Genomic DNA, 17,783 nt, shown 5'->3' with positions numbered 1-17,783 from the left:
CTGCCATGATCATTTATAACCCAGAGAATCGCATTCTTGTATATTACGCTGGGGTTTAAACACAGTGCCGTTATCGTCCCGTCTTAAATGGTTGTTAGGGCTGTTATTTCTCGCCACGTACACTCTCTCATTTTCTCTTCATTCTCATCACAGAGGCAGCTTAAATCTAAGTAAGATGAGAACGGATTTAGGGTGTGTGTTCGCGCACGGGTGCATGCGTTCAACAGGGCTGACTTCTTTCAGACACTCAGTTGCCATGGAAACCGAACGGGCGGGGGGTGGTTCTCATTTGGAACGGCCTGTGCGACAGCGACGGCGGAGGAGGAGAGAATGATGGGAGGCCAGAGGAGGGGCGGGGTGATGGATGGAGGGATCAGGAGGAGGGATAAACGGAAGAAGCGACGAGAAACGGGACTATGGCAGAAAGGAATGCTGGGTATTTATGTCATTCCGCTCCGTGCTACAGTTAGGACCGCACTGGTCCATAACCACACCGGAGCCCAGCAACACACCGCACAACTCTCCCTCTGAGCACCGAATTGCAGGAGTCAAATGGCCCCACCGCCTCATGACTGTCTTGACCAAGTGACAACCTGCCATGGGAAGGGGGGGGGGGCTTTTTGCAATAGCAAAGGCTGGCCAATCCTGTCCTCAAATCCCATTGTGATCCCGTTCAGCTCGGTGGTTGCCAGTGACTAATCCCCTTTGTTAATTTCCGCGGTGTAACTGCACGCTATAGAGGGGGACCGGCTTGCACAGTGAGAGTGCCTGGGCGGTTGTGTGTGGTCCAGGTAAACTCTGTGGCTTCAACCCCGGCCACCTTCAATCTTCTTTTACGTAGGCAACAACTAGGACGGGCCAGCCGACCCACTCGTGTTAGTTGAATGTCAGGTCGTTGCGATCAACTGAGGCCTTTGTTTCTGTCTCGCTGAGGCAGTAGACACGGTGTCAGTGTGCTGGTTAAGTGGAGGTGAATCTGAAGGGGAGGCTGTTCGTTTCCTATTTGCTGCTGATGTACAGTTCCCCTGTCTGTCTGTCTGTCTTGTGTTTTGAGGGTCCCGGTAGAGACCCCCCATGGGAGGTTCCACTGTGTTTCAGAGTCAGAGCACACAGACACACAGACACACAGACACACACACAAAGCCAGACTAAGGCTCTACCCGTCACACACGTACACACACAGAAAGCACTGTGACTTCATTTAGAGGCATAACTGGGTCACAGACATTCTCCCTCTCAGGATCACGGTCTTCTGGTGGAACTCCCTAGAACTCCCTATCAGGATCACGGTCTTCTGGTGGAACTCCCTAGAACTCCCTATCAGGATCACGGTCTTCTGGTGGAACTCCCTAGAACTCCCTCTCAGGATCATGGTCTTCTGGTGGAACTCTCTAGAACTCCCTCTCAGGATCATGGTCTTCTGTTGGAACTCTCTAGAACTTCCTCTCAGGATCATGGTCTTCTGGTGGAACTCTCTAGAACTCCCTATCAGGGTCATGGACTGTTCCAGAGCTCAGAGTGTCAGTGAGAAAGAGTTCACTCACAATGAGTAAAACATGCATATGTGTATATGGGGGAACATAACTAACATCACCATTAACACCCACACTAAGCTGCCTTCCGACCTATTTCAACACTAACAGAACACATTCACAGCCAGAATAAAAAGAAACATCTTAAAACCATGCGACCGTCCATCCAATGTATAATCCAGTGTGTTCTGAGCTACCCACGATCACACTCTAACTTTGGACACTTTGGCGGCTCTTTGTCTCGTTCCCTCATTGCGTCCGGCTGCGTGTCACCGCTCCTGTTGACGGCTGACGACAGTAGGGGCCGGCCATCGGGCGATGCGTCCTTAGCTCCTCCTCACCAAGCGTGGGGACAGCTACACTGAGTACTGAGGAACAACACATGGCTCCCCAAAACACCTGGGCCCAACAGGGGACAGAGAGAGACAGTGGAGCCCAGCCAACCTCGGCTTTTACCAGCCCCACTGATAACACAGTCAGCTGGCTCGGTTTGGCAGGTGCACCGAGACGCGTTAATTACACACGCCACTGACAACACGCGCTCGCCTGAATGTTTGCTCATGCACAGGCTGAACATGACACGTGAAACCAGGAAAGTAGCTTACAGGGGGAGTAGGAATACGAACAATGGCGGGAGTAGATTCAGAGCAGTGTATCACTGCCACACCACATAGACAACATCCTCTAGACCTTTAACATACAGATCCTGAGTCTGATCAACCACCAAGCAGATGGCTACTAAACAACAACAATACGGAGGTTTATTCCTTCCCTCCGTGTAACGTTCCCTGTCTCAGTCTCTTTGTCTCAGTCTCTCAGTCTCAGCCTCTCTGTCTCAGTCTCTCAGTCTTTTTGTCTCAGTCTCTTTGTCTCAGTCTCTCAATCTCAGTCTCTCAGTCTCTTTGTCTCCGTCTCTCTGTCTCAGTCTCTCTGTCTCTTTGTCTCAGTCTCTTTGTCTCAGTCTCTTTGTCTCAGTCTCTCTGCCTCAGTCTCTCTGCCTCTTTGTCTCAGTCTCTCAGTCTCAGTCTCTCAGTCTCTCAGTCTCTTTGTCTCAGGCTCTTTGTCTCAGGCTCTCTGCCTCAGTCTCTCTGCCTCAGTCTCTCTGCCTCAGTCTCTCTGCCTCAGTCTCTCTGCCTCAGTCTCTCTGTCTTTCACCATCTGTCTCAGTCTATGTCTCACCCTGTCATTCCCTATGTGCAGTGGGCCAATTCTCTTTCGGAGGCCTGGGGGCTGGAAGGGGACTGGAGAATGGACACGTGACGACCAGAGATGGCTCGCTAGCGTACGGCACGGAACAGTGACTCAAATGCTAGGCCTGTTAGCTCGTATTCTTCATCATTACCGAGCACGCAGAGATTCTCCTACACACACACATTAACTTTCACAAGGCCAGGGATTATGGCGTATATTAACATAATCTTCACACAGTGAAGACATGCAGTAACATGCCAGCGTGTTGCAGCCGTTCACTTTGTGGCCGTGTCCTCTCTGTCTTTGGCTAGCATAACTCAACCTTAAATCATTCAGAAGGCAGGAAATGATCTTTATTCCCTCGCAAAAGAAATGATACAACAATGTCTAGGTTATTAAGCTCTGACTATCATTAACAGAATCTAGTTCACAAATGGATGTTTACAGATACCGTTCCTTTAGGAGCTGCTTTAAAGCGCTGACATTTGCATTAGACTTGGTTGAATTTCTGGAAAAGGATGGTGTAACATTAATTAAACGAGTCCCCACTTCTCTTCTCTACTACCTCAACAATTTCTTGGCAAGGACTCACACCGTATATTTTGTCCAGCTGGCATATCCTTGGAACAAAAGTGCAATAAGAGCCGGAGGGTCAGAACAACCACAAACTGGCTGTCAATATGACCACAACACATGACACGACTGAGTTGCACTCAAAACCAAAATGACACTCACATTCTTGAGAGCATAATGTCTGTCATTTTCCTTCCCTGTTGTCCATATCGCCACAGCTAATGAGACCCTGTCAGGATGGGTGCACTTCCCAAAACCCCTAGAGGCCATTCTTTACACTACTACAACTATTATCTGAACAAAGCGGAGCCATTTTCTGTATCTCTCACCTCGTCTTGAAAGGCACTGGCATTGGTGTTGTACTGGTTTGGGCAGTTTCGAAGAGGTAGTTAAAGTTCCTTGTGTTTACACAGTATCAGTCTTCCTGTGTCATATTTACGTGTCTAGGTTATATTGTAATTACTGTGTAGAGCGTCCGAGGCCTCTAAAACCAACTATGTTACAAGAAATATAGGAATGCGTTAAGTCTCTAAGGCTGTTCAGTAAAATGTAAGATCACTTTAGACAACAATATAAGACAACCTACTGTATTGTAACAGACCGTAAAGGAAGCATTCATTTATGGGTCAATATTGATACTTCGGAGGCAAGTCTCCCTCTGCCATCAGTGGAGCAAAGCACAGATAAAACACATGCTTTAAAACACTTGCCTTGACACAGGAGCAATGCCTCCTCTCATGACCCTGCTGTGAGCAATGGAACAACACTAGCATTGTTTCCTTCCAACACTGTTTGCTTGGTGGGTTCACAGCTCAGATTATCTCCACTTGGAGAACAAATACATTTCGACAGACAGGCAGAGGTCACAGAAATGGTGCCATTTAAGATGTACTGCTACGTTTGTTTGTCTGAATTGAAACCAAACCACAGGTGTCGTACGTGTGGCATAACCTACGTCCTTGTGAAAGTTAATATAGTGTGCCTAGCAGAAGCTGTCCATATTAGCTGTGATAAGCTAGTCAATAGAGAATGAAAGACAATGAGCTCCGATAGTGGGAGGGCACAGTGCCCTTTAGGCTCTCTCTCTCTCTGACTCTGTTGATAGAGTCTCTGTTGATAGTGATACATGTTCACCTCCAGGATGCCTTTTCCAATTTCCTTTCACCCCTAGAAATCGTGGTGGAGACATTAATCAACATGAAAATGAGCGGTGTCAGAGCCCTTACTGGCCGGCGTGAGTTATAGCGGCATGCCTTAAGTTTATTTATCTGAGGGAATCAAGACGGATTGGCGGCCAGTCATTGCTGGGTCACACATCAGAGACGGCTGGGGAATTTGGTCAGGGAGTCCTTAATTAGGGAAACTGGTTTGTTCTTATTATAACAACAAAGAAGTCACTGGAAACAACAAACGCTTTTCCCCCTCAGACCTCATCCCACGCGTGAAAAGACAACTGAATGCTCACTGCAAATGTGACTCGAAACCATCCTGTCGGTTTCCATCAACAAAATGAAAACAATCCCAAAAGTGATGGGACAAACAGTGGCACTGTTTCCCCTAATGGGGATGCAATCCTTCAGTGATCCATATAGTGTTGTCATCATTCATCATGCCAGCACTGCGGAAATGAAAGAAGGATGTGTTTTTCACCTGACATTGCTTCAGTAAGGGAAAAAAAAGGAAAGTTGTATGAGGGGATGTCTAAAAAAATTGTCACTGATAAAGGGCTACACAAATGTGTTACAAACTGTGTCATATTTTGTAAACGGTTCAGTAACATGGTATTACTGAGTGACAAGTTCTCAATATCCAATAAACCAGTGCTTTATGAAGGGTGGAATATGCACTGCTTAAATAAATCCTATTCAGCTTCACAACGCATGTAAACATGATTGTTAAGATGCTTTGGAAAGTATTGTCTTATAAATGATAAATGATGAAAGTTTACAGTGTCTATAAAAGTATATATGCATTGGGTGTTATAATACCTTATGAAGACTCAATTGAATATGATTTTGCAAAGTCATTATTGAGCAGTGCTTATGCCACCCTTTTTAAAGGAGCACTTTTGTCACATTTGAAATTCATATTCATGTTGCACAGTTACGCCATGTTTATTAACCCTTAATAAAGCATGACATGATTTATAAAAAATTTACATAGCAAATATAAAGGGATTATTAAGAATTTATATGGCTGGCGACATTTAATGCAGGACCAAGACATCCAATAATCTTCTTTGGCACTAACCTAATGTTTTGATATTAGTGCAGAAAGATCTACCAGAACTCATTTAGCCTTCTGCACTGGAATTAAAACAGTTTGTGCCAAAGTTAATGGGTACACATTTGCATAAGTGCCCCCTCAGAATGACAGTGCAGTAATCCTCAGAAAGGGAACTGTGAAGACAAGTGGGTCCGCTGCAACACTTGGTCTGTTGGTCTAGGAGTGGCGTCTAGGACCGAATGACAGGCACCTGCTGTTACCCACAGGCAGCTGCCTCCTGCCAGTCCACCGTGGCCTTCTATCACACACACACACGTGCACGCACGCACACTCACGCACACACACGCACACAGCCTAGCAGAACATTTCTGCCACTGTATGAGGGTAATACAGAGATCTGAAGGAGGGAATGAATGAAAGAGAGATCCAGACTGTAGACAAAGGAACCGCGGGTGAAAAACAGCAAGACAGCGCTGCTTGTATATGTGTGTGTGTGTGTGTGTGTACATGCCTCCCCCGTTTTTCAACACACAGCCCCTGTCCAAGCAGTTCCAAAATTACCCAGGCAAAAACAACCCCAACACAGCCTATTTTGTCAGAGTACCCCATGACATTCCCACATCCCATCCCACATTCCCCAAACCCAACCCACATTCCCTGGTCCCCTCCCACATAACCCGATCCCAGTTTCCAACATTGAATAATGTACATGGCACGTGAAAATCAGCAGCCTTTCTTTCACCAGCATGCCAAATACTGCAGGACGCTGCGGCTGTGGAGATTCTCGCCGGCTTACAGGGACGAGAGGCGAAGAACAGCGCCTGGGGGTGCAGGGGGCTGGGGGGTGGGTAGCAAGAAGATGGGGGTGTGAGCCTCCATAGACGGAGCGAGAGCACTGAACTGTTCTGGCAACAATCACAAGATTAAGCCGTAGCTGTGAGATTATCCCCGGGAATACCTGATGCAGACAGACCACACCCACTTGGAGTATGTGTCCTTGTGCTCAGCGGTCAGACAGGCCAGGGGTGGCACAGGGCCACGCCATATGGGTGTCTCTGCGTGGGGGGGCTGCATGCGGACAGCACAGAGCCAGCATTATGGGGGGAGCAGCTGGTCTCTAGGCTGAGAAAAGAAACAACCCGGTTAAAAAGGAAATTATTAGAAACTGGATGTGGATAAAGTGGATGGTTGTGAATGGATGGGCGTCCTCAGACTTCAGACTCTCATTCATCGACTTAAGTTGAGTCTACTCTGACGCTGCGAGTCATTCTACTGCTGAATGTAAAAAGATGATATCATGAGACAGAGACCCTGGTTATGGGTGAAAGGATGTGAGCTGGTTAATACAGAGACCCCTGGGTCTGTGTGAAAGGATGTGAGCTGGTTAAGACAGAGACCCTGGGTCTGTGTGAAAGGATGTGAGCTGGTTAAGACAGAGACCCCTGGGTCTGTGTGAAAGGATGTGAGCTGGTTAAGACAGAGACCCTGGGTCTGTGTGAAAGGATGTGAGCTGGTTAAGACAGAGACCCTGGGTCTGTGTGAAAGGATGTGAGCTGGTTAAGACAGAGACCCTGGGTATGGGTGAAAGGATGTGAGCTGGTTGAGACAGAGACCCTGGGTCTGTGTGAAAGGATGTGAGCTGGTTAAGACAAACACCCTGGGTCTGTGTGAAAGGATGTGAGCTGGTTAAGACAAACACCCTGGGTCTGTGTGAAAGGATGTGAGCTGGTTAAGACAGAGATCCCTGGGTCTGTGTGAAAGGATGTGAGCTGGTTAAGACAGAGACCCTGGGTCTGTGTGAAAGGATGTGAGCTGGTTAAGACAAACACCCTGGGTCTGTGTGAAAGGATGTGAGCTGGTTAAGACAGAGATCCCTGGGTCTGTGTGAAAGGATGTGAGCTGGTTAAGACAGAGACCCTGGGTCTGTGTGAAAGGATGTGAGCTGGTTGAGACAGAGACCCTGGGTCTGTGTGAAAGGATGTGAGCTGGTTAAGACAGAGACCCCTGGGTCTGTGTGAAAGGACGTGAGCTGGTTAAGACAGAGACCCTGGGTGTGGGTGAAAGGATGTGAGCTGGTTAAGACAGAGACCCTGGGTGTGGGTGAAAGGATGTGAGCTGGTTAAGACAGAGACCCTGGGTCTGTGTGAAAGTATGTGAGCTGGTTAAGACAGAGATCGTAGGTCTGGGTGGAAGGATGTGCGCGTGATGCTCTTTTTGATCTGACTGGGCCAGAATATTAAGCAGAACTCCCTGTTAACAGATTTCACAAGCAAACAAAGCAGAGTCACATTCGCGTAGCTTCCCCGCATCGCACATCCACAAAAAAGACCAGCCAATCTCACGGAAGTAACATTGTAATGATCATGTGCTGGTGTTAAGCCTGCGCACCAGATCCCAGACACAATGAAATGCCACCAGTACATTTAAAAACAGCCCTCTCATGCTTAGTATTCATCTGAGCTTTATGTTGTCAGGTTTATCAGCAGGGAAGACAAAACGACACTCATGTTCATTATCAGGGTCAGACAAACACACATACAGATATGAAAAAAGGCTAACCGATGCGAAGAGACGGAAATCTCTCAGGAGACTTCATTTGTTAGTGTATGAAATCATCGTGAAACGGGACCAAATCAGATCAGTCGTGTGCTATACCATGAGGCTCCACGCCCACCGAGGTAAAACCTCAGGAGAAGCTGCTGAATGTAATCAGACATAATACAAACACCGTTCCAACAGAAACAAAGTGTATTAACTCACAGCGCCGGATCATTGATTGAAACACGTCCAGATAAATGCTCGCTGACTGTAATGGAAATAGCAGGGAGTGTTGGGCTGGGTTGTTTTTTCTAACCTGGATGAGATTTGCCGCACCACACCATTTGCTTTCATCGATCTGTCGCTTCCACAAACCATCCTCCACACTTCTCTCGTCTTACTCCTGGAGCAACCCGGTTAACCAATCTATGCAGCCCCAGGCACCATGCGACATCTGTGGTGCAATCTGTTAGTGGATTCTAGCATTTATAACACAAGGTCAGTCAGCTATACACACACACACACACACAAGTCAAAGGGAGGAAGCCACACACACAACTCACACACAATCAGATCCGGTCCTTGACTCTGTTTAGAGTTGGGCATGTTTTTCAAAAATGTCATTTTAAAAAGAAAAGACAAATTTCCCTTTTCTTCTCTAACAGTATTTCAAATGGAATTGGTATTGCACTCTGTTATATTGTGCATCACAATATGACACAGAACAACAGAGTGGAAGGACGGCCTAGCTAGTAACCGATAATGTCATCTTTGTTATTATGTCCCTGAGCAAACCAGTTAACCCCTTATTGAAGCCAGGTTGTTGCTGAACAATCAAATATGTTCTCATTCATAATTACCCAGTAAAATAAGGGTTATAAATACGTAGTTTACTTATACTCATTGTCATACTGTAATGATGTGGCATAGAAAGCCATTTCTACAGGGCCGTGATAGATCCAGTCTTTGTATTTCACAGGCTGACAGACATACCTCTGCCCATCTATCAAGCATGACTGCTGAAGCTTCCAGACAAAGAGTCTGATGAGAGGAAAAGGCAGAAGACTGCAGGAAATTGCAACCACATACAATTTTCCTCATTCTCTTCATCACTGGTGACCTTTCTGGAGGTTTGTGCTTCAGTCATCTCCAGTCTGATGTTAAGACTACTGCAGCTCCGAACAAGCATGTCTATGCATGACCAATCAGTGAGCTACGGATCTGCCAACGGCTGACTTGCTGTTGGAATTTAGACAACCATGGTAAAGCATTTCCAAAGCTTTTGCATGTTGACCGTCTAGTGCCAGACTGAGGCCCAGTCTAGCCCAAAGGAGATTCACCTCAAACAGCTGTGAACCAACGGGGTTCGTTTTTTTAGGGCTATGTGAAATCTATTTCGGAGAAGGAAAGTGTTGCTCCTAGCAGTTAATTAATTGCATTGAGCCTGATGGATAATCTTGGGGTGGATAGTTTCACGGTGGTTTGTCTCATGGTGGACAGTCTCGTGGTGGATAGTCTCATAGTGGATAGTCTCGTGTTTAATCTGTTGGTGGTTAGTCTCATGGTGGTTAGTCTCATGGTGGACAGTCTCGTGGTGGATAGTCTCATAGTGGATAGTCTTGTGGTTAGTCTGCTGGTAGTTAGTCTCGTCATAGTTAGTCACATGGTGGATAGTTTCTTGGTGGATAGTCTCGTGGTGGATAGTCTCATCTTGGATAGTCTCGTGGTTAATCTGTTGGTGGTTAGTCTCATGGTGGTTAGTCTCATGATGGACAGTCTCGAGGTGGATAGTCTTGTGGTTAGTCGGTTGCTTGTTATTCTCATGGTGGTTAGTCTCATGGTGGATAGATTCTTGGTGGATAGTCGTGTGGTGGATATTCTCATGGTGGATAGTCTCATGGTGGACAGTCTCGTGGTGGATAGTCTTGTGGTTAGTCGGTTGCTTTTTAGTCTCGTGGTGGTTAGTCTCATGGTGGATAGATTCTTGGTGGATAGTCGTGTGGTGGATATTCTCATGGTGGTTAGTCTCATGGTGGACAGTCTCGTGGTGGATAGTCTTGTGGTTAGTCGGTTGCTTGTTAGTCTCGTGGTGGTTAGTCTCATGGTGGATAGTCTTGTGGTAGATATTCTCATGGGGGTAAGTCTCATGGTGGATAGTCTCATGGTGGATAGTTAGTTGGTGGATAGTTAGTTGGTGGATAGTTTCGTGGCGTTATACTGGTGAATGTTTCTGCAACTGGCGGCAAACCACCTCAGTGTTGAGTGATGTTAAATTACTGACTGCAGGAGAAATGTTTTCAGCCTTGCTCCGGTTTTTACCCGACAACATCCTCTGCATCCTGTCGCGCACTCAGGTGGAACTCCTGTGACCTCAATGCAGGTTGATGCTCCCATGAATAATGCCAGGCGATTGGGCTTCTCATTACTGCGGCATGCTGGGAGCTCAGAAGAAACAGCAGGCGAGAACAAGGTCAGAGGCACTTGACTCCATGTCTCTCTCAGAGCTATGATAATTTTGAAGGAGGTTGTGCCGTCAAAGCTAACTCAAGCAGCTGTCCCAAATCCCACCCTGTTCCCTACAAAGTGCACTAATAAAGTCCTCCCTGTTTCTAACAGAACACTTAGTAACTCGAATGTGGCGTGCAGAAACCAAGGAAACAGTGTCAATAGGCATTAACAATCCGAGGGTTCAGTGTGGGGGAAAAACCTTCTGCAGAATATTATTGATTAGGTCTAAATGTTTTAATCGTCTGCTCTAAGGCGTTAAGCAACAGTAATTGAACGGCAAGAGATTCTTTGTTGAGAGGTTAAATTAAGTTCTCCCATGTCACCCCGCTTTTCCACCCGATCTTCCACCACCCTCCTCCACTCACTCCACTGGATCCACTCAAATCTGATAATCTGTGATCCAATCATGATTCCAAACGGGTCGGCTTTGAAATCATGTAGTTGTCAGATCCCAACGATGCATTTTACGCAGAGTGGTCACATATCACAGGTCTGTGTGAAATAACCAAATCTGAAATGATATAAACGAAGAAAATATCTTGATATACATAGATACTAATCAATCAATCAATCAAATGTATTTATAAAACCCTTTTTACAACAGCAGTTGTCACAAAGTGCTTTACAGAGACACCCGGCCTTAAACCCCAAGGAGCAAACAACAGTAGTGTTGAATTTCAGTGGCTAGGAAAAACTCCCTAAGAAGGCCGAATTTTAGGAAGAAACCTAGAGAGGACCCAGGCTCAGAGGGGTGACCAGTCCTCTTCTGGCTGTGCCGGGTGAGATATTAAGAGTCCAATTGGAATAATAAATACATTTCTCTGGGCTAAATCCAGAGTCTATTTGATTTTAGACTAGGTCAGAAGTATGACCAGGTGGACAAGGACAGGGACAGCAACGGGCCCCCCAAACCAGGTAATCCGCAGGTGTGGACCAGGACCTCATCTCCTCCTAAGATTTAGAACTGGAGGAGACTGAGAAAAGTTAGTAGTGCATACTAAATGTCCTATAACTAGCATTTGCTATATGCTGCAGTTGGAGGGGAATTAAGACGATGCATACTATCAGACATCCCAAACGCAATTTTTCGGACTGTCACAAAACAGCAAACCATAATCGAACAGAATGAGAATAACAACAAACGAACTGAAAGATGATTTGTTTTTATTGATGCCGTGTGAGCAGAGCTTTCTCTACAACTGCAGTTGAAAGGATCCCACAGTGGACTAGTAAAAATCCATCACAGGAGCGAAGGAGCGTAGTGAAACGAGGCAGGTGTCCTTGAGCTACGTAGTAGTGGAAAACCTGTTAACATAAGTGAGTGTGCTTTTTACTGACATTCGTCCTCTGCTCTGCATGCAGGGGTGCTTGTGGTGGAACAGAGGGACCTCACCCAACCACAGGGGACTGACTCTCCAACCGCATTGCTCAAGTGCCAGCCAGCTCCTTCCTCGTAGTCATGTGCTTATTAAGAAGCAGACCATAATTCCCTCCGTTGCACCCAAACACACACCAAAGCCAACCGGATAGACTACATGTACACACGCGCAAAAACAAAGATAAACCAGAATCAAGACAAACAGACCATCCGAAGGTTTACACTGTTGAGTAACACGGTTTCACACTTAGGTCGACTCGCATAGTTCACACTGGGACAGCCAACAGATGTCCTGCCTCTTCATAGCCCGTCTATCGTCACACCTACTTCAGCTTTTCACACGAGGGCTAACCAATGTAGACAAACAGCGAGGGCAGACAAATTTGCCACCTGGCAATATGTCACATCACACACAAACACACACACACACACACACACCCACCAAGACACAAGCAGAACACACCCACCTGTTTATTAGTGCCACACACATCATAGCAGATGCTGTCACGCGTCTAGCACAATGCTTCTCGGCCACTATAACAATAAGGTTAAATGAAGTAACTCAAGCGTGACCCTTTTAAAGGAAGTGCAATTACAAATGTGCAGACAATCCAAAATCAAGCAAACAGGATATAAGCGAAGTTGAGTGAGAATGCATGAGCGAAGAGAGGCTGTTTTCCCATGAAGAGCGTGTGGTTTAATGCGCGAGCAGAAACTATTTATAGATGAGCTGGAGTTTGAATGTGTATGGGAGTGTACAGAACAGCTCGATCAGGGTGCAGGGAAGAGAGTCAGTTAGTTTAACGGTCTGATGTGGGTATAATCTTTCTTTCAGTCTCTGTATTTTATGCTCTGGAACCATCTCTGACTGCTAGGTGGTGGCAGGAAGAAAATCCCATGTCCACGATGACCTTGGGGCTGACCCCACTACCCTCTGAAGAGTCGTACGGTCGCAGGAACATCAGCTGCCATACGAGGCCACGATGCAGCCTGAGAGTTTTTTCACCCACCTGAGTGCTGCTGCGCCCTCTTAACAACGGTGTTGGTGTGACAGGCACATCTCAGGCACTCTCTTAAGAGGCCCCAAAAAACTAAATCGTTTGACTCTCACTTCAGCGGCCGTTGACGTTATCCACCCCACGGGGCTGTCTCATCGTCTTTGGAAACACAACCTCCTGCCGGTTTGTCGTTGGCGTACCCGACAATTGAACAGAAATTTTCCCTGGCAACAAGTCAAGAATCCTGTCGTGCCGGGCAGAGCCCCGGGCCTCCCCGTTTCCTGGTGAGCTTTGATGACACCACCGCGTTGAAAGCCGAGTTGTGGTTGATGGACAGCATTCCCACATTGGACTCCCTGTTGGTCGGAGGAGATGGAGTTGAGCACAGAGCTTCGGTTCCAGGATATGGAGGTAATTTGATCCTCAACTGGCCTCTTCAACCAATTCCGATTACTGAAGCGAGCACTACCGGGCAGAAATCATTTATCTCAGTAGCCTGGGCGTATTAAGGTACTGGAACGATAGGGGACATTTTGATGCAAGTAGGAACAAGCGACTGGTCGAGGAATAGGTTGATTATGGTCGTTAACCCTCACCCGCTGGTTGACCTGTTACTACAGTACCATCAAGGCAAGCAGCCAGTCAAGGGTTAGACTGTTTGAAGGTCCCACTCACGTCGTCTGCAGAGAGCGTGAGCCCACGGTTTACATTAGCGGGGGAGGGGCTAACGTCAGGGGTCTGTCTCATGGTCGGTACTGCTCCTTTTATGGAGGTTAAGCATCACTGCGGAACAACGCTGGTAACTGACCTTCATCCAGACCTCCTCTTCAACAACAACAGCGCAGCGAGAGAGAGAAAAAAACAGCTCCAGATAAAACCAGTTCTGCTAGCTCGCGCTCACCGACACGTACACACAGATGGGGGACGACCATCCCTATTACAATTCAGTGTCTCCACACAGTTTAAAACTTTGACTGATCCTGTACATCAGAACGGCCACTGGTTCCCTCTCTTTCCACCTCTCAGTACCCTTTCTCTCCCCATCTTCCCTAAGCTCTCTTCTCTCGCTCTTCCCTTCGCGGGCTGCTTGTCAGATCAGAGCAGGGGGAATCGATCACAGATGGCCCTCTCAGATATACCTGCCTGTTCAGTATGCCAGCCCTGATTCCCAGGTAATTGGAACCCTCAGTAAGATGCTGGCAGTTATACAAAAAAAACTGCAATGTGAGCGAAATGATGAGAGTCAGCCACACTGGTGAAGAGAGAGAAGCCATGACCAACATGGTCTACCCATAATGCCCCTCACCATGGCCCTGCTAAATTCTCCAAGACCTGACTTGGAGGCACAAACTGCATGGAAAAACACATTGGGATTTCCCATGTTCATATTTTTTTATTTCCAATGTTTGTACAGTAGGGATGCTCCGCGTTCAGGTTCATGGTGGTTAGTCATTTTTCTCACTGATATGTCAGAGGATATTCAAATGAGTCGTGGGTGTGATGTGCCTCTTCTCTTCATGAATTCCTGCGTAGTCATGAATAATGTATATCTTTCACACAGTGCTGAGTTTTTGTCTTCTTTAATGGTCTCAGACATTTTTAACCATGGCCTGTTTAACATGACAGGCTGTTTTTCATTAAGAGATATGCAGAATTACAAATATAACAATGTATAATAATAATATTTATGATGCATGTCATTGTACAGATGGGTAGTAGATGGGAAGGAAGAATCATTACAATATGACCTATATTGACCCCTATTAAAACAAGCAAAGGCTTGAATGCATCTTCTTGTTGAAATGTTAGTATCATAAAAAAATATTTTCCATAATACATTAACCATTAACCAATTAATCTTTACATAAACCTTAACAGCAACGCTAACCTAACACCAAACAAAAAACAAACCAAACTCGAAATCCCAAAACTCAAACCGGTCCTCATTTTGATAGGAATATGAGTACACTCACACACAGAAAAACACCTGCAGCATTCAGAGCATGAACACAACCTATGACCTATATCAAAGCAGCTAAGCAAAATCTATTGAAGCAGGAAGTACCAAGAACACAGGACTATTGTACATCTGTAGCACAGTGAAACACAGGACTATTGTACATCTGTAGCACAGTGAAACACAGGTCTATTGTATGTCTGCAGCACAGTGAAACACAGGGCTATTGTATGTCTGTAGCACAGTGAAACACAGGACTATTGTATGTCTGTAGCACAGTGAAACACAGGTCGACTATTGTATGTCTGTAGAACAGTGAAACACAGGACTATTGTATGTCTGTAGCACAGTGAAACACAGAACACAGGACTATTGTATGTCTGTGGGACATAGTGAAACACAGTACACAGGACAATTGTATGTCTATGGGACACAGTGAAACACAGAACACAGGACAATTGTATGTCAGTGGGACACAGTGAAACACAGTACACAGGAAAATTGTATGTCTGTGGGACACAGTGAAACACAGTACACAGGACTATTGTATGTCTGTGGGACACAGTGAAACACAGGGAGGCAGAGTCAGACCTTTAACCCAAACCAACATCTCTAAATTGTTTCTCTAACTCACTCGCTCCCTTTCTTCCTTTTATTTTCCTTCAGTGGGACGCCTCGCTGCCTGCCCACTGGGATGAAAGGAGCCAGCTGAGCTGACGCAGCACATCAGGTGAAAGGCCATTTGTCCTATTGGCCCTGTACATGGAGGGAAAAAGTACCACTGGGCAAACACCAACACACACAAGTTCAGCCACCCACACAGGAAAAAAAGAGACAGAAAAAAATCCCTTAGTCCTTCTAAGGCCCAGAGGCTTGGCCAGGGCATCGCTACCATCTGATCAGCCTTGGTTCTGGAGACAAGACCCAGGAAAGATAGGGGGAGGGGATGGGGGTGCTGGAGAGAGGGGGAAGGAGAGACGTATTCCTGTGAAATGGCATCCAGACACCCTCCATGCGTCTAACAGGAGCAGTGATCACAGCTCATCCCAGTGGCGAAGACAGCGAGACACAGGCAGTACAGTTGTGATCCCGCACTAGTCCTGCAACCATGTTAGCGTGCGTGCGTGTGTGTGTGTGTGTGTGCGTGTGTGTGTGTTTGTGTGTTGCCTCATTAGCTAAATGACGAATCCATAAAGGCAATCTTTCGTAATGTAGAATGTTATGGCTGAACAGGTCATCATTCTCCTAGACAGTATTTGATTCGTCTGCAGTTTGGTGATTGATAGGCAGAGCTGAGGTGAGGGCATGAAGCCACTGGAATTCACTGTCCACTAGTTACCATGAAGCGCTTCTTTCCTCCTTCGGCCTAGTCCCAGTGTTACTGCTGGAGCTCTCTCCTCGTGAGCCCCAGCTGTGAATGTTCAGCATTCTGCCAAAAGGTCGCTTACCGTTACATCAGCCCTCAACGGAGGCTATGTTACCCATGGCAACCAATGTTACCCATGGCAACCTCAAAGCACAGAGCATGTCACCGGAGAAAGAAGTTCCTATAGGGGAATGGCGGTAGAGGGGAGGCCTTTCCTTCGCCGTGTTTATTCTTTTGCCCTCACCCTTTCCGGTCGTTGACAACCAAATAACACAGAAAATGCAGTGGAAGTCATTGATGAAAGCTGCAATATTGTCGAAGATGGAAGTTCTCACCCTGATCCTGAAATAGATCTTGTGTAGATGTCTTGTTCTTAATCATGCAGCGTTGTGCCGATTCATTAGTAGCCTGTTGGTAGAATAATCCGTGGTGTCGTAGCAGACATCAAACCATGTCAGATCTTATCAGTCACATGGCTGGTAAATAAATTAAACTAACAGTGAAATGATTACTTAAGGGACCTTTTTCAACAACGCAGAGAAAAAAAGGAAGAGAAAGAGATGGGAAGAGAAAATAGAAATAAATAAAAGAGATAGGAGGGTAAGGTTTGAGTAATGTTTGGTATATAATGAAAAGACATAGGAGGGTAATGTTTGAGTAATGTTTGGTATATAAAGAAAAGGGATAGGAGGGTAATGTTTGAGTAATGTTTGGTATATAAAGAAAAAAGAGATAGGAGGGTAATGTTTGAGTAATGTTTGGTATATAAAGAAAAGAGATAGGAGGGTAATGTTTGAGTAATGTTTGGTATATAAAGAAAAGAGATAGGAGGGTAATGTTTGAGTAATGTTTGGTATATAAAGAAAAGAGATAGGAGGGTAATGTTTGAGTAATGTTTGGTATATAAAGAAAAGAGATAGGAGGGTAATGTTTGAGTAATGTTTGGTATATAAAGAAAAGAGATAGGAGGGTAATGTTTGAGTAATGTTTGGTACATAAAGAAAAGGTTTGTATTGGAGAGTAGAGATATAAAGGGAAAAATACACAGTAGTAGTTGTTTTAGGCGACCCAATGGACATACTATCCAGCATGCAGAGATGAATTACAATAAATAACAAAATGAAAGAACAACCACCCTTTCCCGCACTTATCTAGCTAGTGAGATGAAAAACATACACAAGCCATCTAAATCTGTCTGTTTTCTTGTTTAATCAATTCATCTTAATGGTAATGATAGTGGCTTTGGCTCTGCTACTCTTTGTAAAAAGGTGTCCAAGAAAGTTCTTTGGTTGCCCCCTTTAGGGGAACCCTTCACTGTTCATCAATTCTGGGTCCCATGAATGGCGCCCAAAGAATTTGGGTTCTTTGGGCAATTTTTTTTCTAAGACTGTATGCTTATGAGAAGTCTGTCAGTGTATAAATAAATGTAAAAATAAATAGTGTCTGGACAGCCATTGGTGGGTCTGTTATCGGCACGCGGTAAGGCAGCAAATAGCGTTCCACTGACCATAAGCTG

The 17,783-nt window shown here is 45.8% G+C and overlaps 1 protein-coding gene across 8 annotated transcripts in view; it reads right to left on the bottom strand.

The window, feature by feature from the left end:
• The window catches only part of LOC105017386 (band 4.1-like protein 1), a 71,779-nt gene that overhangs the window by 39,243 nt on the left and 14,753 nt on the right, over positions 1-17,783 (bottom strand). The gene's annotated exons all lie outside the window — the stretch shown is intronic.

The sequence above is a fragment of the Esox lucius genome, chromosome 17, assembly GCF_011004845.1.
Source record: "Esox lucius isolate fEsoLuc1 chromosome 17, fEsoLuc1.pri, whole genome shotgun sequence".
Classification (NCBI taxonomy): domain Eukaryota; kingdom Metazoa; phylum Chordata; class Actinopteri; order Esociformes; family Esocidae; genus Esox; species Esox lucius.
Note: the sequence above shows the minus strand (reverse complement) of the source record. Positions and strands in the feature narration are given on the sequence as shown.